Raw genomic sequence first — 22469 nt, 5'->3', positions numbered from 1 at the left:
GGTATGCAGATAAAATGTGTATGAAGCTCTGTATAACAATGTTGGAAGTGCCAAGAGGTCAGTCATATTGTACAAGTGACAGAGACTTACACAGAAAACAGTAGAAAGCTTCACATCAATTCCCTGATAGCACAGTTTACTGTGATGTTCACTGTAATGTTTTTGTCACACACAGCAGGGGTTTGAATCTCAGGAGTGCTAGTAAGTTGTATGCATAATCATACCCCACAACTGTACAGATTTTGTTGCAATGTTCAGATAGAAAGCTGTATTCATAATTACACCCAACTGTACAGAAGCTGCTAGAAAGTTTAAATAGAAAGTTGTATGCATATTCATACCCCACAACTGTTCCAATCTGTCCAGCATGTCCAGATAAATGACCCACATCACCATCCTGGTACCCTGTTCCCCTGAAAAATCAGTGTGATGATCCAAGAAATGTAGGCAGCCATTAATGACATATAACTGATAGACATGTACATACTCAGAGAATGTATATGAAAACAAACCTGCCATTTTAGCACCTCACCCAAAATGTGTGAGAACAATTCTCAACATATGTTGCATTAACACCTGCATCTTGTCACACCTGTATGTAAGACACAGGTCACATATATAATAATCTATAAACATATCAGTGTACAATATAAAGCCATTGGGTAGTGTAATAATACATGTAAGTGACAGATCACTGCAGTGACTAAGAATGTTGTGAAAACTACAAGGATATATTAGTTGTTAATTGAACTCTCTCTCTCACCCCTACCATATGTGCAAAAATAACCCAATGACACACCTCAATCGGTATGTGTACACTCCAAACCTATGTTGGGGCATATGTTCTAATAGTTTATACATGTTCACATTTGTTTCTTTGCACGTGCCATGTTAAAATACAGCTATATTGGTGGCCTGTTGCCATCAATAAAACCTGCATGCTGTTGTGATGGCCACTGTTGTTCCATATATGCATGTATTCTGCTTGCTTTGCAACTGTTTTAAATCTGGTGTTTTGGATTAATGGGAATACATATGCATGCTGTAATAACTAATTCTGAATGCTGTTGACTATTACTAACCCATAGCTGTCATAAACCTGCTACAGCATAGCTCGAATGGGAAGGCCAGTCCCAGTGGACCCACCTGTCCCACCTCAGCTGGCCATGGCACCGGGCACCAGCACAACTGGGGCCCAGCCTGGGACCTCCTCCTCCGTTGGCCCTGTGCCATCTTCAGGTGGAACTGCCACAGGGGATGGGGCTCATCCCCCGGGAGCAGGCATGGAGAAGAACATGTAACCCATCAGGTCCAGGCTGTGGTGTGTAGGGAGCTTGATATGGAGGGCCAAGTGGCGCAATTAGAGAGTGAGCCTGCCCATCCCACACAGCCCCCAGTACAGCTACCTTTGGGGCTGTGAAGGTGCAGTGGTGACTGCCCACCCATGGGTGGGGACCTCAGTCCCACTGTTTCCATTTGGGGTTCATGGGCTTGCAACTTCCAAACACCCCTCCCCATCCAAGCTGTTTACCCCTCACATGTGTCATATACTGCCCGTGTATGCATCTTGTTTGCCTTGTCTGTTAACCTACCCAACCTACCTCCCCAAATATACCTACTACCCCTCCCCAACATCCCACTCTCACCTGAAAAAAAGGGCAATCTGTTCCCACAAACAAAATCTCGCCCCATACATAGCTCTCCATTTTGCACACATGTCCACTGGACACATGTAATCTGGTCTAACTGGCATCACAATGAATTTATGTTGTCCTCACTCCTCTCCCAGGGGTTTGAGGATCCAAATCTACCTCCAAATTCAATGTATATGCACAGCTGTTGCTGTAGAAGAAATGGGCAGCTACGGACCTTTCCTACACCCTTCCTGCATGTGCCTAGCTATTTCCCTATTGTCTTACCCTCTTTGTGCCCCTTTTGCACCACTTTACTCGCAACCCTTTTTTTCTTTTCTTATAAAGAAATTAGCGCTGGGGTAAGCAGGAGTAGGCACTTTTAAGCAGCAGTAAGTGGGTTTCAGCCTGTTTGCATGGGGGTAAGCTATGCCTACACATGTTAAGCAATTTAGAAGCTAAAATAGTCTAAGAAACTGTAACCGGAAGTTAGTAGTGCTTACCTCAGTGCAAACTCATGCAAACCTGCTTACAACTGCTTTAAAGTGCCTTAATCACTCTGTATCCAATGGCCCATGTTCTGCACAGCAACAAAATAAACTGCATCTGCAAGGCTTGAACCCAGGACTCCATACACAAAGGGATTGACCACTAAACCATGGCAGATATACATAACCCTGATGTTTTCACAAACATATCATCCAGCACAATCAATCAAAAGTACAGGAAATGTAGTAATATCATACCACACAACCTGTTAATGCAAGAAGTCTGGACAAAGTATGCCACAATGTGGGTACAAATAGGGATATATGTCAACACTTAACATTTTGCTAGTTACACAGTTATATGTATTAGAACACATACATAGAAGGAGATGAAGTCTGAAACACAAAAGTGTTGGCATTCGTTACTGACTTCAATGCTGTGATCATCCATGTCAATTTCCAAGAGAAAGAGGTACAGGCCAAAATATGAGCTGAACATGCATGGACATAAGGATAGATATATATCTGTAAATCTAGACAGATAGATAGCTACATGTGTATATATATATATATATATATATATATATATATATATATATATATAATTCACAAATAATCATATAACATCAATTGTATATAGATACATAAATATGTTCATATATATATATATATATATATATATATATATATATATACATATATAGATACATATATATAGACATAGCTATATGATATAGATACATATATATATATATATATACATAGCTATATGAGATATATATATATATATATATATATATATATATATATATATATATATATATATAGGTACATACACATATACACAGACAAAATGTATTAGTAGCCATACATATGTAGAAGTAGTGTGGAAGTACTGGGTGCAGAGTATATCCCTCAGTCACAAGCCCTGTAACTGCCACTTGTGAAATGTGTAGTGTGGCAGTACTTACATTAAACATATACCCACCCACAATCCAAATGACATGACACGGCATAGAGGTAAGAATACACAGAAAGCCTTCATTTGTGTACTATACAATAATGTATACCAGTACTTACACCACATACATTTTGAAATATGTAATCAGTGATGAATGCAAGACCCACACAAAACTGTAGATGCAAGCAATGTAGATATATACCATACCATGCTGTCCAGGCCAAGGCCTTCAATGAGTACAACAGTCGACACAGGATTTGCCTTCCAGATAAGTAACAGTCAACAATTACAGATGTAGTTCAGCAGCCTCCAATTACAGCCCTAAGGGGAATGTAGCACTTGGGGTAATGTCACAGTATCTCATAAATAACATTGTTTAACCTAACATTTCACTATCACACTGAATCACCCTTGTCTTAACAGTTATATCCCTGAAAAGGTGTCACAGTCTAGGTTAATGGCATTGAACCCCCCCCCCACCATAAAAGACTGTACAAGGACAAAGAACACTGTGTACAACACGCTGACCTCTGGAATGCACAAGGGCACATATATGTTGTCCAGCTGTTGCCCCCATATATATGAACATTGCCCAACAGTTGGCGTGGGAGTCCATGAGATGAGTGGGATGATAACAGTAGTGCTAGCAGTAAATAATGATAGGCCATTACCTAATAAACCCTTTCTGTATCACAGCAGGACAAAGACTGGCATATATGTGGAGGACCAAGGCAGGAACATAGTGCCGTATTTGCATTATTGCTGTTACACACCCTGGAAATTGCTGGTGTTACAGGATTTATTGCAGCATACCCTTATGCTGGAATACGACATTGAAATACAAATGAATGTAGCCATGTACTGATAACAGTCAACAGACAGAATGCCACTGATATATCTGGAACAATGCCTGAGTGGTGCACAAACAAAACCTAACAGCCAATCCTCTTGGTATCATATGGATAGGCCCACAGTTGAGAGCTATGCAGACAGAAAACATTCCATACAAAAGAGCCATGTACAGAGAAACCCTGTAAGACCAGCAAGATACAAAGCACACAACACTACACACGTTGTCTGTAGGTCTGGAACCTTACCCAAATGTGAATTTGGCCTGTGTCTGCAGGTTTTGCTGTAAGAGGTATTGTACCTGCTGTCTATAACACTGATGTTCAAAAAAAAAAGTTGTTCTTCTGGTATTTAAGCCCTAACTTTGAGAGGGTTTCTGTCTATACACACTGAGCAGAGTGGATGAGAGGTGTTGACTACAACTCAGCTGAGATATATAAGTATCCTGTTTATTTCGATTATTTATACTGATTATTGTTTCTAGCAATTTATATATAGCACTTTTATTGCCTGCTGCTTAGTTTTTGAGTGTATTTTATTGATATTAAGTAATCTGCACGGGTAACTGATTTGTTTGCAATTAAAAGCATTCTGTATCTTTACAAATCTTTATCTGTTTAAAAACTTTCATTTTGTGGCTTCTGTAGTGCTAACTGTCTGTAGACTAATAACTTTAGTATTTGTCCTAGTTCAGAATTGTTGGCTCTGGGCTTGTTTGTTTATACAGTGATTTTTCAAAGCACATGAACAGGCCATCTTGAATTAGCTGAAGCCTTTCTTTATCTTGGCTAGATTGTGTTAATTGGCTGCTGGCTAGTGGGGGCTGGTTCTTTTGTGTTTTGTAAAAAAAAAAAAAAAAAAAGTTGTTCTTCTGGTATTTAAGCCCTAACTTTGAGAGGGTTTCTGTCTATACACATTGAGCAGAATGGATGAGAGGTGTTGACTACAACTCAGCTGAGAGATATAAGTATCCTATTTTTTCGATTATATATACTGATTATTGTTTCTAGCAATTTATATATAGCACTTTTATTGCCTGCTGCTTAGTTGTTGAGTGTATTTTATTGATATTAAGTAATCTGCATGGGTAACTGATTTGTTTGCAGTTAAAAGCATTCTGTATCTTTACAAATCTTTATCTGTGTAAAAACTTTAATTTTATGGCTTTCTGTGGTGCTTACTGTCTGTAGGCTAATAGCTTTAGTATTGTCCCCACCCTCCTTCCCTGTTGGTGTCTTGCTGTTATACTTGGTGGCATTGCAGTTGCCCACCCCTACTGTAAATCTGATCTGGGACACTCCTCCCAGTCTAGTGTCATTACCTCATTCTACCTAATACAAAGAGAACATTTGATAAGGCCGTCTGTTTCTCCCTTTTCCCTTTCAAAAAAAAATGCCTGAATCTCCTTGTGTTCTGATGTGCTTCTCAAACATTTTGGAAATATAGAGTATATTTTAGAGCATTTATTATAACTGTAATTGCCTTAATATTGATACAACTCAAGTGCTCTGGGTTGCACTGCATCTGAAGTGTTTGTGTATTTTAGCTGCTTTTCTGTATATATAAACTTCTATGTATATGTAGACTAGCTACTTATTCTGCTGTGTTACTGCCTCTTAAATTGTTTTTCAGTTGTGCACTTGCCTTGCTTCATTTAAAATGTTTTAAATTGCTAATTTTGTAGAGTTTTAATTGCATTTGCTGTTTAGGACTACACACTCAGCTTTGTTTGTCTCAGGGCTTTATTTTCTGTGCTCAGAGCTTTCCAGACCTTGCTGTGGTAGAGGGAAGTCCTGCCTACCAGTGGGACTGGTGAGCATTGTACTGCCTATCTAATGCTAGAGGAGTGGTTTCCAGCTCTGAAATTGTAACTTTATTAGCCTTTTTGGGCTGATTTCTATCCCTTTCAACTTTCTGGCTTAAAAAACGCCTGTGTTTGCACATTTTTCACATCATTCAGCACCTCGAGGCTACAGTTAAACTATTCCAGGTGCCAGAAAGTCTGCTCTTCAAATTTTCCCTTAAAACTAGCTGGTTTCTCAGTAGTAGCACTAAAATCTGAACCCCTGTGACTAGCACTTGCTCTAGAACCTGCTGGAAAGCACTAGCAAGCCTGAAACTGATACAAGCACTCAGCTCTCCTTGTCAATAAGGAGAAATTAATCATAGGCACTAAACAGCCTATAATTGCAAGGTACCTTGCAAAGGTAAGGGAAAACAGCTCTTAAACTTTACAAAAAAGCACTTAAACAGGCATGTCCAAGGGTCAGCTTCCGGTGATTTCTCCTGTCCACCTGATGAATCTGGGCATACTGGGGCAATGTGGCAACTGCCTCATGTACACAGACAATCATCTCCTCCTACCACCCAACACTACAACCTGCAAGAGATGCACTTACATAGCCAAACTGGAAGCAAAGTTCTCTCTGGCCAAGATTATGCTAGACAGTCAAGAGGAGAAGGTTAACACCTGCATTACACATCAAGCAACTCATAGCCCTTCAAAACCCACACCATCAACACCCACACATAGCAACACTAAACCCACATATGCAGAGGCCCTTAACATTAATCTGCCCAAGCAACAAGGACCTCCGAAGCCGAAATGCAAACAAACACCAGTCACAACCAAAGTGACACATAGCTCACAACACCAGTGTGCCACCCAACAACAGCCCCTAAGGCAAGACAATGTACCCAACACTTTAGTCATAGGTGACCCTATAGTCAGGCGCACTGATGTCCCTCTCACCAGGCTGAACAAGGAGAAAATTACAGTCAGCTGCCTGTCGGGTACCAGGATCCGCCACATAACGCATGCACTCAAGTCACTCGACAACAAGTACAAATATGACTCTGTCATTGTCCATCTTGGAGTAAATGACTTGAGATGTACCTCCCTGGACTACATGAAAAGAGACATGGAAGAGCTGTTGGATCATGTGACCCAGGCAGGTATGACCCTAGCCCTGAGTAGCATCCTGCCTTCGCCCAGAATGATACCACAGTATAAAGACAAAATGATTGACTACAACAATTGGCTAAGCTTCTGGTATCATTCAGAGAGGATCCAGTATTTGTCTTCCTGGGAAGACATGATCGACAAACCATGATGCTTTGCCAGAGATGGTCTGCACCTGTCACCCCTGGGATTCAGGTTACTGGCTAAAGCTCTTGCCACCCCTATAGTGCCTTTTTAGGCAAGGTTCAAAGGATAAAACCACCACCGTAACAGATACAAGCATGCAAAATCTGAAGGTAATGCTACTCAATGCTAGAAGTCTAAACCTCAAAATGCACTCTCTCTCGAAGCACTCCTAAAATGGAGAACATCAATATCTGTGCAGTAACTGAGACCTGGTTCAAGGCTCCAGAGAGCACCCCTGCAATACCAGGCTACAATTTTTACCACACTTTTCGGCCAAAAAACCAAGACCGAAACACTAAAGGTGGAGGAGTGTCCATATTCACCAAGGATATTCACACCTCCAGGCTAGTTGCCCAACACAATGCATCTGGAATTCTCCAGGTGCAACTAACACTAGGTAAGACTGCAATCCAAATTGTAACTTGCTACAGATCCCCCACCATGCCCCAAGATTTTCACTACACCTTTCTAAACATACTGGAAAATATTAAGATGCAACCAAACACCCTAATACTGGGTGATTTCAACTACCTTGCCATTAATTGGGAAAACTACTCGGGTACAAACTCCTTTTCCCAACGGTTCTTGGAATTCATAAATTCCAACACCTTGGATCAACTAATCCATTGTCCCACCAGGGGCTCCAATATCCTAGACCTGGTCATTACCAACATGGGAGATAGATGCTCCACACCAGTGGTCACCCCCTCATTGGTCAGGTCTGGCCATAAGCAAATCACCCTTGACATCAACATCCCACCCCCCAGTAAGGAAACCTCCTTAAAAAACTTCTCCAAAGCCAACTTCATGCTACTGAAGTCAGAAGTGACAAACTTCACAACACCCACGCAGATGGGATCTGGAAGTTTGACTGCAGAATCCTACACTAAGGCACTGTATGAGCACATCCACTTGTGCATGAATCGTGCCATCCCAAATAGAACCAAGATGCTCTTCTCCAAAAAAAGGAAGCCAATCTGGTGGTCCCCTGCTATAAACAAACTATACAACAGAAGGAAGAAACTGTTGTAGAAAAGAGGAACATCTCAGAATGCAAAAAAATCACTCACCAGCCTCAGTAAGAAGCTGAGATCCCTCATAAAATCCTCAAAAGCTAGTTACGATAATAAAATTGCCAAAGATTTCAAAGACAACCACAAGGCATTCTATAGTTATGTCAAGAATCTAAATGGCAATGCTCGGATCTGCTCTGAGCTACAACAGAATGGCATTAAATATACTGATCCCAAGGATATTGCCAATATCCTGGCAGATCTGTTTAGTGCCAACTTCATCCCCCCTCTCATCTCCTAAAGGGCCTATCTCAATACCAAAAGATTACCAACTTCCGATAATCACGGCCACACAGGTAGAAACCGCACTGTCCAAAGCTAAGAATACAGCATCCATGGGAACAGATGACATCCCAGGCTGTGTACTACATGAACTACAAAATGAACTTTTACCTCACCTAAGTGTCATGTTAAATCATAGCCTCACCTCAGGCTTTGTGCCCACTGAGTGGCGCACAGCTACAGTTATCGCGCTCCACAAGGGAGGATCCACCTTGGATCCCAGGAACTACCGTCCCATCAGTCTGACAAGCCTGATCTGCAAGGACATGGAACGCATTATCATGGAACTTATAAACAAAGACATTGGCAACCTTCAAACACTGGACCCCACCCAGTTTGGGTTTGTGAAGGGCCGATCTTGTCTCCTGAATCTGATTGATATCTTTGAATCAGTCTCCAGAGCTGTGGACGAGGGTAAGGCAGTCCACACAGCCTATCTGGACCTCACCAAGGCCTTTGTCTCCATCCCCCACACTGGAATCATAGATAAACTTACTAAGCTGGGCATAAATCCCTATGTTATTGGATGGGTTGCCAACTGGCTTACTGACAGGACCCAGACTGTAAAAATAGCCGACTCCACATCCAGCTCCAGACAAGTGACAAGTGGAGTACCTCAGGGTTCAGTCCTGGGACCACTCTTGTTTGGCATCTACTTCTCTGAAATACAGGCCAACACTATGGGACTCTGGCTACCAAAGTTTGCAGTTGACTGCAAACTGGGAGCTATTATTGAATCCCCAAATTATGTGGATATTCTACAAAAGGGCCTTACCGAAACAGATGCCTGATGCCAGAGCCATGGGCTCAAGCTTAATGCCAAGAAATGTATAGTTATCCCCTTTGGAAAAAAACATGTACCCATGAACTACCACATAGGTGGCAGGACACTAAACATCGAAAGTGTGATGAGAGACTTAGGGACACAGGTGGACAGTGGTCTCACTTTCGATAACCACATCGTCACAACAGTCAGGAAATCCTTCTATGTGGTACACCTCATCACTAAGGGATTTTCATCCAGAAAAAAGGAGGTAATTGTCCCACTCATCCCTCATTAAACCCATTATAGAGTATAATGCCCCATTTGGTATGTACCTCACAATACATCTGCAACAGCTGGAAAGGCCACAGAAATACCTCACTAAAAGAATCACAGGCCTAAAGCAGATGCCTTATGCTGACCATCTAAAAAAACTCCAGCTATACTCTGTGGCATATCGTCTACTCAGAGGTGATCTCTGCTTAACATACAAGGCCATGTCAAACCCTGAGCTGTTGGACATGCTCCACTTAAGGAAATCCCAATCCCTCAGAGACGCACGCTTCAGGGATCTAAACCTTATCATCACAATGAACAAAACATGCTGGAGGTATAGGTTCCTGACCCAGAGACTCCCCATACTCTAGAATAGACTGCCCATACATGTCAAGCAGAGTGCCTCATTGGCCCTCTTCAAAAGGAACCTTGATGATTGGATGGGAGTTAGGAAATTCACCCCGGGGATCGTATCAGTCACCCTGCTAGACAGGGGCCCAGAGAAGTAAATATTGTTGGAAGAAATATCCAGGGAATTGTTATGGCTAGGCTTGCATAGGCCTTGGAGCCCATAGCGAAGTACCAACCTATGAACAGGAAGGATGTCCTCCATACTAGAAAGGTGAAGGGACAACACCCACAGAAGTCATCAAATTATAGTACTGGGTTGCCATAACAGTGGTTATCTGAAGTACTACACAGCTGGCTGCATGCAATTAACAACTGGTGGACACTGACTGGTGAAGAGGTCATCACCTGATCATGTGCAATACCTACAAAAGCATGCTGTGATCTATTCAAACCAGCTCAATCACTTTACTGGAGAGAAAGAGAGAGAGAGAGAGAGATAGAGACAAAAAATATATAAATTAAATAAAATTAACAAAGTTCAGAGATTTGTTACAGCAGAAACAAACACAGAAGGTATGTAAAACAGATTTGTATTTACTTGCATGTAGTATATGGCATAAAATAATAGGATATATAATGTGAAATTATTTATATGTGCCATCAGTACTTGTTCTTGTAGTGATGTTCTGCTCAACAACTGCTCTGGACAATAGTGTCTGTCCCTGTGGGCAGTGGGACATACCTGTCAACTGTGCAGAGCAGCAGTGAATGGCAAAGATGTTGTTGTGATTACAGGGACTCTGCATTCTTCCTGCATAGAGTCCCTGTAATCACAACAACGCAGGTAAAAGCTGCACTCTCTAAAGCCAAAAACACAGCATCCATGAGACTGGGCAACATCCCAGGCTGCGTTTTCCACGAACATCAGAATGAACTGGCTCCCCTCTTAAGCACGATGTTCAATAATAGCCTCACATCAGGCTTTGTGCCCAGTGAATGGCACACAGCAACAGTTATCCCACACCACAAAGAGGGAGCCACCACTGATCCTGGGAACTATCGAACTATTAGCCTGATGAGCCTGGTCTGCAAGGCCATGGAACATATCATCATGGAACTCATAAACAAAGATATTGGTAACCTCCAAACTCTGGATCCCACCCAGTTCGGGTTTGTGAAAGGCAGATCATGCCTCCTGAACCTGATCGACTTATTTTACGCAGTCACCAAAGCTGTGGTTGAGGGTAAGGTGGTTCACACAGCCTATCTTGACCTCGCCAAGGCTTTCAACACCATCCTCCATTCTAAAATTATAGCTAAACTCACTAAACTAGGCATAAATCCTTATGTCATAAGATGGGTTGAGAACTGGCTCACTGATAGAACCCACACTGTAAACGTTGCAGACTCCAAATCTGACATCAAAGCAGTGACAAGTGGAGTACCACAGGGCTCTGTCCTGGGACATCTCCTGTTTGGTATCTACTTCTCTGAAGCACAGGCTAACGCAGAAGGCCTCTGGCTAACAAGGTTTACAGATGACTGCAAACTAGGAGCCATAGTCAAGTCCCCAAATGATGTGGACATCCTACAGAAGGGCCTCACCGAGACAGATGCCTGGTGTCAGAGCCAGGGCCTCAAGCTCAATGCCAAAAAGTGCAGTGTCATCCCCTTTGGTAAAAACTTTGTACCCATGAACTACCACATAGGCAGCAATCTACTTAACACCAAATGTGTGATAAGAGACCTTGGGACCCAGGTGGACAGTGGTCTCTCCTTTGATAGTCACATCACCACAGTAGTTAGGAAGTCCTTCTACATGGCACACCTCATCATAAAAGGGTTCTCATCCAGGAAAAAATAGGTCATCGTTCCCCTCTACTCGACACTCATTACACCCATTATAGAGTAATTTTCCCCTTTTGGAATGTACCTCACAAGACATCTGCAGCAGCTGGAAAGGCCACAGAAGTACTTCACAAAGAGGATTACTGGCCTCAAACAAATGCCCTACACTAACCACCTTAAAAAACTCCAGCTTTACTCCGTAGCATATCACCTACTCCAAGGTGATCTCTGCCAAACATATAAAGCTATGTCAAATCCAGAGCTGTTGGACATGCTACACCTAAAGACATCCCAATCCCTCTGAGCTACATACTCTAGGGACCTAATCCTTGTCACCACAATAAACAGGACACACTGGAGGGATAGATTCCTGTCCCAGAGACTTCCTATACTCTAGAACAAGCTACCTATCTATTTCAAGCAAAGTTCTTCATTAGCACTCTTCAAGAAAAATCTCGATCAGTTGATGGGACATAGGAAATACACCCTGGGGATCACTTCTGTGTCTCTGCTCGACAGTGGCACAGGAAAATAACTTTCTTGGGTGGCGTAAGCCATGGAATCTTGTTGGCTAGGCTTACGTAGGTCCTTGGGCCGATAGCCTAGTACCTACCTATAAACCTATGAACCTATGAACATATCTACACACCAGTACAGGCCTGCAAAATGTAGTGTGAAGTGTGCTGTGTAACCCATGTTGGAAACACATCGCAATTGTTTGAGAAGGTGGGCAATATATGTTGGTGAAGGGTAGTAGGCACATATTGGTCTGTAGATTTGGTTGGTTGACAAACAAGACAGCATACCGGGATGGTATATGACACATGGTGGGTAAACACTGTCGATGGGTAGTTTTGATTGGAATGTGGAGGCCATTGAGCCCCAATATGGGAACAAAGGGAACATGGTGCCCATCCATGGACAATCACAACAGCATCTACATGGTCATAAAGGTACCTGTGCTGTGGGCTTAGCAGGAGGAACATGCATGTCTAACCTTGTGTATGTGTACTGCATGCCTCCAGGTGATGTAACACATACCCCATGTCTCTGTGGAGCTTCCTATGCACCAGACCCTGGACCTAACTGTGGGTGACAGACATATGTCTTTGTGTGCTCCATGGTGGGGACACCAACCCCTGAGGTGGTTCCACATGAAAGTAGTGCCGGAACAGTAGATAATGAGGTTTCATAGTGGGTCACAGATGTGATGTGGACTGGTAACATGTCCACATTAGGTGGGAGCAGTGTTCCTGCTGGCAAATAACCCCTACACATACTGTTGTGTCACTGTCATGGAACATATGTGGGTTGTAATAGTCCACACAATCCCAGAACATGTCCAACAGCATGTATAGATATGCCCAATAACACAGAATGGCAGATGTGTAGCAATCACATAGCAAGCATACCACATGCATACGTGGAAACATAGTGGCAGTGACAATGGCATTCAGCTGAAATACCCTGCAACAGCCCAGCACCTCTAGTGTCCCCACAGGGAGCATGTCTATAAACAGATACAGAAAGTGTTGTACAATACAATATATGTCCCAATAGTAGTTAAACCAGAGGCATACCACTTGCGTTGTGTGAACATTAAGTTGGAGCTGATATGGTGGTGGGAGACTGATATGTTTCATAGGATTTCATAGGTTAGTACTAGGCTAACTGCCCTTGCGAGCCATTGTAAGCCTAGCCAATTATCCCTTATGAGACTCAAACCCTGCACCTTGTCTTTGTAAGGCAAACACCTTAACCAGTAAGCCACCCTCCTATTTGTGTATTGTATTATGGTAAACATGCCATAAGGGTTGCTCAGACATATTTTCATCTTTATGTCTTTCAGGGACAATGGCACACCTATGGAATCCAGCATACAGTGCTGCCGAGAATGACATAAAACTCACCAGCCTCATCCAGCACTACCAGCTTTTGTTCTCCAGGACAAGCCATAACCAGCATGAGCGCACTGCCATGTGGAACAATGTGGTCTGCAGGGTGAATGAGGTGGGCATGCACAGCCATACGTATGAGCAGGTCTGCCATCATTGTAGTAACCTGCTCCGCCATGTACGTTGCCATGTCGCTGCTGTGCAAGGTGACCACCTGGCAATGGGGAGGGCATTAACATCCACCCCCCTCACCAGAGTGGAGGAGCTGCTCATGAGCCTGGTGACACCTGCCCGCCCACAAGAACTACATACATATACAGTCATGGAGGTGGGTGCTACCCACACACCAGACATGGAGCATGCAGGTAATGTTCCAGGGCATATCAGTAGACCACTGTTGTGTATGCGTCTGTACAGGTAGATCATGCATATGTGAGATGTGGAGTCTGTTGCTGTGTAGTACTGATAATCAGTTGTGCATAATCTGTAGTACTGTGGATTTCAGCTGTTGTTTTACTGTAATATTGCATCCATGCTGTAGCAATGCCACAGCTATGGCCACTGATATCAACTCTATCTTATCTCAATGTAGGTACCTCTGGGATACCAGCAAGGCAGTGGCTGGATACTGGTGAGTATGGTTTAAAGTTATGCTTGGCAATACACTGTGCATGTCATAGCTAAGGTGTAGGCCATGTACACATCTAACACACCTGCGCATAATGCATGCTGTACATGTTCACTGACAGAGCACACACCTCACTAATGGGATTATCAGCCTCAAACACATGCAATACACAATCTCAGAAAACTGTGCCTACACACCAGTGCACATTGCCTAGGCACAGCTGACATCTGCCTAACATAAACAGCTATGTCATACACAGAGCAGTTGAACATGCTGCACATATAAAAATCCCAATACCTCTGCAAACACATGCTTCAGGGTCCTAAACCTCATCAACACATTACACAGAACATAGAGGGATAGGGTCCTGTTCTGCAGAATTCCCACACTCTGGAACAGACTACCAATTAATGTCAGGCAATGCTACTCATTGGCCCTCTTTAGAAAAACACTTGACAACTGAATGGGAAATTCACCCTGGGTAGTATGTCTGTGTCATAGCCTGGCAGGGGCACAGGGGAATAACATTATTGGGTGGTGCATGCCTGGGAACTCCTGTGGATAGGGTTATGTAGGCCCCAGGACCAATAGACTAGTACTCACCTATAAACCTATGTGTACCACAGGCAGCATCAGCCAGGGCTCAATACAGATATGACCTGCATAATGGTGGGACATTGCCAAAGCCATGCATTGCAATGTGTTCTGATGTACCAGCACCATGTTGGGGAAGTCCAGGAAGTTGCAGTTATGATGCATGTGCTGCACAATCCGCACCTCACCCCATCCCAAGGATGACATCCCCATCTGTACAATGCTGGTGCCACTGTACACCTGCATGTTTGCCCTGCATTGGCAGGTAATATGTCAGTACACATGGCGTTCCTAGTTTGGGATACTGCAATATGACACACGTGTAGGCCACAGATGTCGAGCATTTGCAATGTAACAGGAGATGGCGAGGGTGTGTCATTCTGAAACACAACAGTGCACTGGAGGGGAGAGACAAACCCAATGAGAATGGCTGTATCTGCACACAGTCAAGGTCATGAAGTATGACAGACATAACCCTGACTCCACAGCACTAGTTATGGTACTGTATGACCTCCAAGGGCTGTGCGCATGTTTAGCATGCAAACATGCAAGTTTGGGGAACATTTGCAGGCCTGACTGACCAACTACCGGCTCATGATGATGGCCCCTGCTACTATATCCCTGTCAGGTATTTTGACCGCAGTAGTACACATAGCAGTTATTGCTACACACCATCATGATATGTGTGTGTACACATATACATCCACAAACGGTATGCATCCCCATCAGCATCTGCACAACTGACACATATGGCTTGTAATGCAATTGACTGCCTAGGTCATATGTCACATATCAGGTATGTGTAGTGCTGCCATATGCAGTAGTGTTGCACCATTTGTCTACCTTACACAATCGGTAGACTTCCTCAGACATATGCAGTAACATAAAATGAATCCTTTTACTCACTTTTAAAACAGGTACGCACATAATTAACCAATCGAGCTCCAGCAAAACAAAAACTCAATAACCACAGGCTGCTGATCAAACAATTTCTAAAATTACTTAACACTCTAGTTAGTTTCTTAAAAAAAATCTTGTAACAATTACTGAGCATACATCATAAAAAGAACATCTCTATGAAAAACAGCCATTGCCTTACTGCAACAAACTTCTTAATTTTAAAATACATGCCAAAAAGGTAATCTCATTCAAACCAGGAGGGTTGTATGAGTTTAATCTCAATTGCCAAATTAATTCACGTTTCTCTAATAAAAGTTGGTGGGAGCCCCCTTTTAACTCTACAGTGACTTTATCAATAACTCTAAATAGAAAGCTACGGGTAGAGTTCTCCTCACAATGTTTAGCCAAAGCATTAACATTGATTTTCCTCCTAATGTTATAAATGTGTTCATATATTCATTGTTTAAGCTTCCTGTCAGTTTTCCCCACATAAAACGTGGGGCACACTTGGCAGGATGCCAAGTAGACAACTGACTTAGAATCACAGCTAAACCTTCCCCTGATTTTAAAACCACAGCCACCAACATTAAAATTTGCTCCTGTTGAAATAAACTTACGATAGTTACACGACTCGCACTTAAACATGCCATTTATCCTGTGTGTGTGTGTGTGTGTGTGTGTTACTATACTCAGCTTCCATGATGTTCTTAAGGTTTTTACCCCTCTTAAAAATTAAAATAGGCCAGTCCCACAACTTCTCAATTAATCCCTTCTCTGTATGTAAAATATCCCAGTTCCTCTACAATATATCTCTCAACTTACCAGCTTCTAAACTGAATGTTGTACTGAAACTTCTTATAAACTCATTACAACTACTATCTCTATTTGTCAGAGTGATCTTCCACTTCACTCTGTCCAACTCCAGTATCTAGAGATAAAACCACATCATTACTGATAATACTGAAGCCGAATCTATGACTACCCAAAAGGATGGGTTTATATATTCCCACTCTTTTTTTTTTCTGCAAGCCCCCCTGCACCACCCACATCTCCCTTACTTTGATATTCTAACTCTGAGTTTGCACTACAGTGGGGAAAGGGACATTTCCCCATCCCCATTATAGTGTCATCTGCACCCAAAATGCCGAATCTGCAATGAGTGAATGCATAGTGACATTTGCTCATTGCACATTCGATGCATTTATTCCAAGATTGTGCAATGCTGACAACTTACTTTTGACTTTCCAGCTTTTAGACACATGATTTTCTCCCTTTGAAAGGTGAACCATATATATGCTTATATATATATATATATATATATATATATATATATATATATATATATACATACACACACACATATATATATATATATATATATATTGCTGTATATCTGTGGACATATGGATGTATACATATATATATCTACAGATGTATGCATATCTATGTATATATGTATATACTGGCATATATATGTGTTTATTTCTATATCTGTATCTACATATATAGATATGTTATATCCATTTAAATATAAATATATACACTCACACACATGCATCTACATGGTTGAATAAATTCCCTGTAGTGTTGAATACCTGGGCTAGATGATATGTATGTGAAAACATCATGATTATGCATATCTGCCATGGCTTAGTGGTAAATCACTTTGTGTATGTGTGTAGGGTCCTGGTTTTGAGCCTTGCAGGAGCTGTTCATTTTGTTGCTGGGCAGAATACTGGTCGTTGGATAAAGAGTGATTAAGGCACTTTAAAGCAGTTGTAAGCAGGTTTGCACTGAGCTAAGCACTGCTAACTTGTGGTTACAGTTTCTTACACTCAGCTTCTATATTGCTTAACCTGTGTAGGCAGTGCTTAGCGCAGCGCAGACCTGCTTACAACTGCTAAAAATTGACTTAACCTGTCTGTATCTAATGGGTCGTGTTCTGTCCAGCAACAAAAGAAACAGTTCCTGCAAGGCTCAAACGAAGGACCCTGCAAACCATATACAAAGTGATTTACCACTAAGCCATGTCAGATATGCATAATCCTGATGTTTTCGCAAACATATCAGCCAGTCCATTAATGCAACAGTACAGAGAATGTATACCATCATCTAGATGTATGTGTGGAAATATATTAATCTGTAAACAAATACAACATATCTAAATATGTAGATATATATATATATATATATATATATATATATATATATATATATATATAAAACATTTCTAAATCTCTATACATTTATATAAATATATATGAGCATATATACATGCAAATGCCTAAATCGACACATATATGTATCTACACCTATATATCTACATATACACAGCAAGTTACATATGTGTATGCAGATATACATCTATGTAGGTATATACTGACATAGTTATTAATATGTAAGCAGATACATATTTCTATATCGGTATATATGGCCATGCATATGTAGATAGCAATGGCAGAGTAACAAACACACATATGTCCACATGCACTGTTAATAGTATTGGGAGGCTCCACACACTATACATCTTCTACAAATAGGCCCCCCACAGCCATACATGCCTGCCCTGCGATACAGTACAAAGTGTTGCAGAACCCATAACCAGGACCTGACATGGCATGGGCACGAGATGTTAACAGTACTACATGCCACTTTTATGATGTCAGGCTGCTATTGGTGACATATCATGCAGTACAGTCTGCCTCCCATAGGAAATGTAAACTGTGGAAGCCATCAACATCCTCAGGATACGGATTACATATATACATATGTATATATCTATATATGTTTGGGTCTTTCGGCTTTTCCCGGTTAGAGGTCGCCACAGCGGAACTCCGGTCCGCTAATGATTGGCAGTATGTGCCGAGTTTGGCAGCCCTGATGCACAACCTTCAATGAAGGTACGCCCATTCATGCATGTCTCCACACAGAAGACGCTCTAGCTGAGAATCGAACGGTCCAATGTCTTGCTGTGAGGTGACAATGCTACCACAGCACCACCACCGCAGTCCATAGATATATATATATATATATATATATATATATATATATATATATATATATATATATACATATGTATAGATAAATATGTATGCATATATATGTATATACATGTGACTACACATACACATGCAGATATATGTACAGTACGATACATATGTAGAATGTGGCCACAATATGGAACAGCCCCTATGCATACAGTTAACACCTGAACAACTGGACATTGTATGGGCCACCCATACAAATGACATTCATTGCCTGCAACATATACCCACAGAGAGGTCATAGGGAAAACACCACACACAAGTCTGCAGAAATGTAATACCTTTCATTGTGTACTATTACAGTTATATATGCCATGTCATATAGCTGTTCAGACACTGACATCCATATACACAAAGGAATGCAACTGTGTAACAGTTATACTACTAAAATAGTCTGGAAATGTTCACAACTGTTGCTGTCCAGGCCATGCCCTTTGATTTGTACAATAGTGAGGTTAATCTGTGACACAGGATATCAAACAATCAACAGTATGTAATGTAGGTGTATGGTTCAGCAGCCTCTATCTATACTCTGTACACCATAAGTAGGTAGTAAAGACGTCATGTGATCAAATGGGTTGTAACTGGTACATAATAAGGCATAACTGAGACCATCACATGCACAACGACAAACAGAACAGTCTGTATGGCAGGAGGTGGTAGGCTTGTATTAACCCAGGATATGTAAGTAATGTAAGTATAGGTGAAGTTTACAGTACTGTACATCCAGATATCTTAAGGCAGCTCACCCTTGATACCCCCACGTATTTTAACAGCCTATGTCATTTATGGTGCTCCACCCCCCGACTCATTAATACAGGGCCGTATACCACTGTTACATACACTGGCCTCTGGAGTGCATAAGAGCACACATGTATTGTTTCAGTGACGCCCACACATATATGGACCAAGCCCCACTGTATGTGTGGAGGATACAATAGACGTGGACTGCTGGCAGCAATAGCAGTGTGATGTACTCACAGCCCACAATGGAACAACTGCCTCAGCATGTCATATGTGCAAAGCCTGATATGTAGGTGGTGAACAAAGGCTGGGACACAGGCACATATGTAGAGAACTGTTGCCATACACTAAACAGATTGCTGAAGTTACAGGATAGTCTGCAGCATACCCTTAGTCAGGGTATTGAGGTCAGAAACAGAAATGGATGTAGCCATGTACTGATAGCACTCAACACACACACTGCCAGTGACATATCTGACACATGACCTGTGTGGTGGACAGACAACACATGATAGGCAAACCTCTGGCCACCAAGAGGATAGGCCCACAGTTGAGAGCTATGCAGACAGACTGCATTCCAAGGTATAGTTGTTTGTACACTCACACACCGTGTAACACCAGTACTATACAAAGCATAACACAACTCTACACACACTCTGTCTGTAGTTCCTGGACATCCTACAGATATGTAGCTCCCCTGAGTGTGCAGGATCTCCTGTAAGAGCTAGTGCTACCTGCTGTCTGTAACACTGATGCCCACACACAGGTCAGATGTCCATCACACAGGAAATGTAAAGGGATCATGCCCACATGATGTAGGGATTTATAGTTTGTGGTTGCCATGACAGTGGTAATTTGGAGTACTACACATGTGTAATCATATATATATATATATATATATATATATATATATATATATATATATATATATATATGGCTATCTGGATAAGTATATGTACATATATTTCCACCATATGCCCTGGACATGGAGTGCAGCCCTACGCCAGCCCCTATAGTCCCAAAGTCATAGTGCAAGAGGATGTCAGGAATGTATAGCAGGAATATTACTACAGTATTGCTACTGTCATTGGGATTGTCTTTACAGACATGGTGTGTGTGGAAGGTCACATCTTCTTCTAACATGTGTGCCATTGGCTACTGACAGCTATCCTAAGGAAATAATTTTAATGTACCACTGCTAGCATGTAATGGCCCTGTCAACTGCAGCAGAGATATTGGCCAATATATGTGGATATTCTGACACACCCTGTACAGTCCAGAGATATACACATATGCCCTTAGTGCACAACATGTGTAACATGCCTGCCAATATGGATGTAGACAGCCATGTAAATGGGTATAACACATAAAGACTGGTATATATTTGCCACCAGGAGTTATGCATTCACACACTCCTGTCTGGCCTGACACATAATGACTGCTGGTGCAGGGGTGCCATGGTAACATACTACGCACTAGATATTGACATACATCTGTACAGCATCCCACTGCTCTGTCTGTCATACAAGACTTTTAAGGGAGGCACAGCAGCAGTACATCTGGCAAGTATCTGCACATGACATCTCACTGGGTAAGTACACTAAGCTGCTAGGCATGTAACAATGCATTGTGTAGGCTACAGGCAGACTGGCTCAACACTGGCCTACAACCCCTATGGGGGAATGCACATGTACCTGCATATATAGCAGGCTCTACAGGCATGTCACAGCACAGGGTAAGATATCCCTGTGTGAAAGTGCATAACCACAACAAATGTGAACACAGCCTCATATGTTATGCTAGCATAACATTCCAGTATATGGACTGGATCTGTTCTATACCATCCTCATATGGGCCACTCACAGAATGACCCTACATATACTGAGCTGCTACACAGTTTGGTCTGATGGCTGTCTGTGGCATGGGACATGTGTGTGTATGACTGTACGAATATTTATGCCAACATGGTACCATGCAGTGGGGCAGCATGTAACATCAGATAGGAGGGGAGCTAAAACAATGGCATCTACCACAGTCTGTACACAGGTTAAAGTACATATTAACAATACACACACTGCCGACATTCACTATAAGTATACAGACATTAGTACTGTATAATCATCCACAGAATGTCCAGGTTATGTCATGAGATATAACCATTACTGTACATAACATGTGTAGCAGTCTGATATATCACTGGCTTGTTATCAGATATGATGACACTAATTATGGTGTATGGCAGATATGCACCACTTCATGCATGACACAAAGGATGACAGAGGTGTGGCTGGAAGCACATACACAGGGCCAATATTGACATATTGACATGTTGCTGTGATACCCTCATACATTTACTGTTGTACCAGGATTTGTTGCAACATATGCTCTATGAGGGATATGAAGTCAGTAACTGTCACGGCCTTCACCATCTACAGACTGCAATCCTCATACTACCTTCTGCAGTCCACAGATCGATTCTCCGTGGCTAAAACATGAAACCAAAGGAACAACACTGGCCAGTCTGCAGATGACCCTGCAGATGGGAATTCCTCATAAACATGGAATTGACATGGCAGGTATTGCAACATGTATGGCAGCCATATCCAGATAAACACTGTTAAACCAACATTACTCCAAATGCAGTATAGCAGCACTTACAGTCTGTAGTCAGGTCAGAGACACACCCCTCCTGTTTGTTGCCCTCTTTCCACAGTGTATGTTGTTAGATGTAAATCCCCAATCCATCTGAGATGCTGTTTGCCAAACAACAGATCTAGTCCCTGCTCACAATGAATGAAAAGGGCCAACACCACCATGATGTTCCCAGATATTGGAGTGTGTTTCCATGCAATTGGCTATGGGAATGTTACCACAGCTGTTCCACATGCAATCAGCTAGGGGAGGGTTGCAATTCATGCAGAGGCCATCAGCTAATCATGAGCATCACTAAAATTACATATGCTGCTGCCTAAGCATAGCAGGTGTGGGTCTTCA

This window comes from Protopterus annectens, chromosome 6.part0 (assembly GCF_019279795.1).
Source record: "Protopterus annectens isolate FY-2018-M chromosome 6.part0, PAN1.0, whole genome shotgun sequence".
NCBI lineage: Eukaryota > Metazoa > Chordata > Ceratodontiformes > Protopteridae > Protopterus > Protopterus annectens.
Note: the sequence above shows the minus strand (reverse complement) of the source record.